Source organism: Lolium perenne, chromosome 2, assembly GCF_019359855.2.
Source record: "Lolium perenne isolate Kyuss_39 chromosome 2, Kyuss_2.0, whole genome shotgun sequence".
Taxonomy (NCBI): Eukaryota; Viridiplantae; Streptophyta; class Magnoliopsida; order Poales; family Poaceae; genus Lolium; species Lolium perenne.
The window spans coordinates 107531878-107538412 of record NC_067245.2 but is presented as its reverse complement, the minus strand read 5'-3'; positions in this window follow the sequence as shown (position 1 = coordinate 107538412).

The following is a 6535-nucleotide window of genomic DNA, read 5'->3' as shown; positions in this document are numbered from 1 at the left end:
GATAATTTCCTTAGCTTTCCAACCATATAAAGTTCATTAAATTTGGTTGAGCCAATTTGAATCTATTGAATTTTAAAGTTTGGGCAGTATTGAAAATGTTTGGAATTGTTTAAATCAAATTTGAATTACACAGGCCGGCGGGAAAGCTAACTGGGCCGAAAGGTTTAAAAACGGCCCAAAGCCAGCCCAGCCATAGTCCAGAGACGCGCGGGCTGCCTGACAGCGGGGGCCACCCGTCAGCGAGTATTTAAACCCGAAACGGTATGAATCGACATGGGGCGTAGGATTAGAATTAGATCGGACGGCCGTGGTTCATCGTCGTCTCCGATGAGAACCCGACGCTCTGGCGGCGGCGGTAGGGGGTCGGAGGGCTTACGGTGGCTCCAGCTAGGGTTGGCAATAGGCTCGGTGAAGTTGTGGACGACGGCGAAGCTCCAGGTACAGGTGGCGTCGCCTGAGGTGGTCTGGTTTGCCGGCGATTGCTGCAGAGCTTCCGCGGCGGCGAGCTCCCGATTGACCTTGCTCCGGCGTGAATCGAGAGAGTGGTGAGGTGGTTGAGAGGCAGTGAGAGGTGGCGAGTGCGGTGGTGTGCTTAGATTGTCCAGGGGAGGTCTCCTTTTATAGCAATGCGAGAGTGCTGCGGGGCAGGGTGGTGGTCGACCATGGCGCGGCTTCTCCGGCGAGCTAGAGAGCTGGGCGAGGGTGCGGCAGTGTTCTACGGCTCCTGGCGATGCTATTGGCGGCGACAGCTTGGTCGGGCAGGGCTTGGTTGGGTCGCATTGCTTCCAGGCATGTCGCGGCAGTGGCGGGGTTTGCTCAACGTCGCCGGCGGCGGCGGGCACGGGTCGTGGTCGTGGTGATGTCTGGGAGCTGCGTGGCGACACGGCGATGCTCAACTCGGGTGGTCCAGGGCGCGTGCGAGGTGGCCAGGCGAGCGGCGGCCAGGGCGTGTCCATGCACGTGCATGCGCGACGTCGTCGGCATGGCGAGCGCGTTCTGGGCGCGCTGTCTCCAGCCAGTGTCGAGCTCCTCCTCGACCGTGGCGATGCTAGGCGGTGCTAGGAGATGCGGTGGCGAGCTGTGGCACGGTGGCCAGGGCAGAGAAGCAAGGGGAGAGGAGGTGGTGCGGCAAGGTGGCGACATGGCCGGCATGGCCATGTCCATGCCTTGCTAGCCCTCCCCTAGGGTTCTTTTTGGCATTGAATGGGATTAAGGGGACCAGGGGACCATTTGGTGTAGGTTTGAGGTAGATTAGGTGGAGTAGATCACTATTTGCAAATAGTGTCTAATAGTGCCATAATTGCAATTTGCCAATTTATCCAATTTTTGATTGAATTCAAATGGTTGACCAATTTGAATTGTGTGTGTTTGGTTGAGTTCTAAATGACCAGAGGTGATGAGAGGTGGTGGTGGCAAAGTTTAATTCAAAGTTTTGCAAAATTTGATAAGTGGGAGATTGTTGAGTATGTTAAAAAGTTGAAACTTTGGATGAGCATAGCTAATGATCAAGAAAGTATTTGGCATGGTGATCTTTACAAAAAGTGTTCACCTTGATGTTGACTTTGAAATGGTGCAAAGAGTTAGCAAGATTTAGTTTGAGAAAATTGAATTGCAATGGCTCAAAGTAGTGATCAGACTATAATTGTCAATTTTGACCATTATCATATGTGAGCAAGATTTGTGTTTGAAATTCATTTGAATTGTGATTCTTTGATTCCAAAAGTTGTAATAAGTGTTTAGTAACATTATTCAACTAATGGTGAAGACCAAATTGGTCTAGGGTCAAAATTCATAAAAATGCCATAGAGCATATGTTAGGGTTTTTAGGGTTTTTCATTTATTGGATTTTCTTCCTCTTTGATTTATTTGGTTGGTGATCTTCATATGATCACATTAGGGTTTTAGAGTATATCACAAACAAATAATAACACTCATCATGGCATATCACTCAAATGCACAAGTCCTATGCATGGCACTATATGCAATTTAAAAAGTTTTTGTTGGTTTGAAAATTTTGCTCTCTGGAATTCTCTAACTTTCTTTTTATTGAAATTTGGATGTTACATTACTTGATGCTTGGAATGAAGGATAGAACTTCTACGCTGGATACTTAAAACATCTTTAATGAACTTTGTATGGTTTCATGTCTTTAAAGCAATAGTTCATGAAAACTTCTAGCTTGTTTAACTCTGGCATTATCATCTCTTATATCAATATAGACATTTGTTTTGAGTGATTTGATCTCAGTTCACATGCTTTACATCATTATTGGATCAAGATTATGTTGGTAGCATGTCACTTCAGAAATTATCTTTGTTATCGTTTACCTACTCGAGGGCGAGTAGGAACTAAGCTTGGGGATGCTGATACATCTCTAACGTATCTATAATTTCTTATGTTCCATGCTTGTTTTATGACAATACCTACATGTTTTGTTCACACTTTATATCGTTTTGATGCATTTTCCGGAACTAACCTATTAACAAGATGCCGAAGTGCCAGTTCCTGTTTTGTGCTGTTTTTGGTTTCACAAATCCTACAAAGGAAATATTCTCGGAATCGGACGAAATCAACGCCCAATATCTTATTTTTCCTGGAAGCTTCCAGAGCACCGAGAGGGGCCAGAGGGGAGCTAGGGGGCCCCACCCCACAAGGCGGCGCGGCCAATGGGGGGCGCCCCCCTACTGTGTGGGCCCCCCAGGACTCCTCCGAGGCTGCCCTTCCGCCTACTTAAAGCCTCCGTCGCGAAAACCCTAAACGAATAAGCCACGATACGAGAAAAGTTCCAGAGCCGCCGCCATCGCGAAGCCAAGATTCGGGGGACAGAAGTCTCTGTTCCAGCACGCCACCGGGACGGGGAAGTTTCCCCGGAAGGCATCTCCATCGACACCACCGCCATCTTCATCGCCATCGCTGCTTCCCATGATGAGGAGGGAGTAGTTCTCCCCCGAGGCTGAGGGCTCTACCGTAGCTATGTCGTTCATCTCTCTCTCTCTCTTTGTGATCTAGTTGAATATCATCTATGTGCTACTCTAGTGATGTTATTAAAGTAGTCTATTCCTCCTCCATGATGTAATGTTGACAGTGTGTGCATCATGTAGTACTTGGTATAAGCTATGATTGTGATCTCTTGTAGATTATGAAGTTAACTATTACTATGATAGTATTGATGCGATCTATTCCCCCTTGCATAGCCTAACGGTGACAGTGTGCATGCTATGTTAGTACTTGGTCTAAATTGCAATGGTCTATCATGCACTCTAAAGGTTACTTAAATATGAACTCCGGATGTTGTGGAGCTTGTTAACTCCGGCTTGAGGGAGCTCTTGTAGCCCTACACAATGAATGGTGTTTGTCATCCAAAAAGAGAGTGTAGAAAGTAGCATTTATTTATTCAGTTGTGTGATCAATGTTGAGAGTGTCCACTAGTGAAAGTATGATCCCTAGGCCTTGTTTCCAAACATCGAATCTTCATTTATTTACTCTTCTGTTACATGTTTACTCGTTGCCATATTTATTTCAGATTGCTATTACCACTCATATTCATCCATATTACTTGCATTTCACTATCTCTTCGCCGAACTAGTGCACCTATACATCTGACAAGTGTATTAGGTGTGTTGGGGACACAAGAGACTTCTTGTATCGTGATTGCAGGGTTGCTTGAGAGGGATATCTTTGACCTCTTCCTCCCTGAGTTCGATAAACCTTGGGTTGCTTGAGAGGGATATCGTGATTGCAATGGCTCAAAGTAGTGATCAGACTATAATTGTCAATTTTGACCATTATCATATGTGAGCAAGATTTGTGTTTGAAATTCATTTGAATTGTGATTCTTTGATTCCAAAAGTTGTAATAAGTGTTTAGTAACATTATTCAACTAATGGTGAAGACCAAATTGGTCTAGGGTCAAAATTCATAAAAATGCCATAGAGCATATGTTAGGGTTTTTAGGGTTTTTCATTTATTGGATTTTCTTCCTCTTTGATTTATTTGGTTGGTGATCTTCATATGATCACATTAGGGTTTTAGAGTATATCACAAACAAATAATAACACTCATCATGGCATATCACTCAAATGCACAAGTCCTATGCATGGCACTATATGCAATTTAAAAAGTTTTTGTTGGTTTGAAAATTTTGCTCTCTGGAATTCTCTAACTTTCTTTTTATTGAAATTTGGGATGTTACAAACCCTTCCCCCTTACAAAAGATCTTGTCCCGAGATCGAAAAGAAAGTTAGGTACTAAAGAGATCTGGGTACTCCTTCTTCATGAATTCTTCGCGTTCCCATGTGGCTTCATCCTCGGTATGATTGCTCCACTGTATCTTCAGAAACTTGATGCTTCGGGTTCGGGTGGTTCGGTAAGCTTCCTCCAGGATGCGAATCGACACTTCGTGGTAAGTCAGGTCCTTGTTGATATCCACCGATCGGTGATCGATGTTCTTGAACACTTCGGTCTTCTCCGGGACTTCAAGGCACTTCCGGAGAAGTGAGATATGAAACACGTCGTGTACAGCCGACATCTCTTCAGGTAGCTCCAGTTGATAAGATACCTCACCTCACCGACTGAGGACTTTGAAGGGTCCGACATATCGGGGTGCGAGCTTTCCTTTTAGTTGAAACCTTTGCATTCCTTTCAAGGGGGATACCTTGAGATAGACAAAGTCTCCGATCTCGAAGGTCATCTCCCGACGTCTCTTGTCGGCGTAGCTCTTCTGTCTTGATTGCGCAGTCTTGAGATACTCGCGAATCTTGTGAACTTTCTCTTCGGCTTCACGAAGAACATCTGGGCCAAAAACTTGGCTTTCTCCGACTTCCGACCAGTTCAGGGGGGTACGGCATTTCCTTCCGTACAAGGCTTCAAAGGGGACCATCTGTAGGCTAGCTTGGTAGCTGTTGTTGTAAGAGAATTCTGCGTAAGGTAAGCAGTCTTCCCACTTAGATCCGTATTCCAGTACACATGCTCTCAGCATGTCCTCCAGTATCTGGTTGACTCTCTCAGTCTGTCCGTCGGTCTGAGGGTGATAGGCGGTGCTGAAATTCAGACGGGTTCCTAGTCCTTCATGCACTTTCTGCCAGAATCTCGAGGTGAACTGTGATCCTCTATCTGACACTATCGATTTCGGGGTTCCGTGCAGGGCGACTATTCTGGAGATGTATAGTTCAGCTAACTTTGGGCCTTGGTAAGTGGTTTTGACGGCGATGAAATGGGCGACTTTGGTCAATCTATCGACAACTACCCATATTGAATCATTGCCTTTGCTGGATTTGGGCAGTCCGGTGATAAAGTCCATTCCTACGGAGTCCCATTTCCATTCTGGAATCTGGAGGGGTTGTAGTAGTCCGGCGGGTCGTTGATGTTCTGCCTTGACTCTCTGACAGATGTCACACTTGGCGATGTAGCTGCCGATGTCGAGGGTACTCCTCGCCAATGCCCTCCGATAGGGGCTTAGGGTTGATGGAATCCTGTAGGCTGACACGAGACATCGGTTTACAGACAAGCGGGGAGAGCGATTTACCCAGGTTCGGGGCCCTCGATGAGGTAAAACCCTTACGTCCTGCCTGTCTGTTCTTTGATTATGATGACAATGGGTTACAATGGGGTGCCGAATAGTTCGGCTGAGATCTAGTCGAGATTGCTATTGCTAGGGTTACCTAGCTCTAAGCTTTTTCTGGCTAAGATTGCTAAGATTGTTCGTGTCCCTCGGCAGCCCCTCTCCTGGCCTTTATATAGGAGGCCAGGTCTCAAGGGTCCTAACCGAGTACGACTAGGTTTACAGTACTTTTAGATCTAATCTTTCCTTGTTGACCGCTTCCTTGTCTTGCCCGCCTAGGTTTCTTCCGGTGCGCTGTCCAGGTGGCCCATCTAGCCTTCGGGTGTCTTCATGGGCCTCCAATTAGTCAATATAGGATAGGGCAACGTCGGTTACTCGAAGGGTAGTGCCCACGTCAGTAGCCCCCGAGTGTCTAGCCGAAAATAGTTCGGGTAGAGACTAATGTATGTCTTCTCCTGATGTTCTTTGCTCATCTTGAATTTGCTCTGTCTTTATTTTATCGGGTGCGTGTCAGCGCTCCCGATGGGAGTAGCCCCCGAGTCTAGGTACGGATGCTTGTAATCCGTGCGTAGACTCAAGTTGTACCACTCGAATATTCTCCTCTGTCGATGTTTTTCACAGGTCTTCATCCGATATATTTTCTTTATACAAAGGATAATGAGTAACGTGCCCAACTTTTGTTGGTTAACTGCCGATGGCAAAACAACGTTACCCTACACAGAATCAAGTCCCCGGGCATGATCCTGGAGTGCAAAAAACTTTTATTGGGTGTGCATCATGCACTCCCGATGGGAGTGTCTGGGTGCAATTGCTTGTAACCGAGTGCAGACTCAATCCTTTTCCTTCGACTGCTCATTCTATCGAGTCTTTCTTTTATCGGGTGCGCGTCAGCGCTCCCGATGGGAGTAGCCCCCGAGTCTAGGTACGGATGCTTATAATCCGTGCGTAGACTCAAGTCTTTCACCCAACAACTTT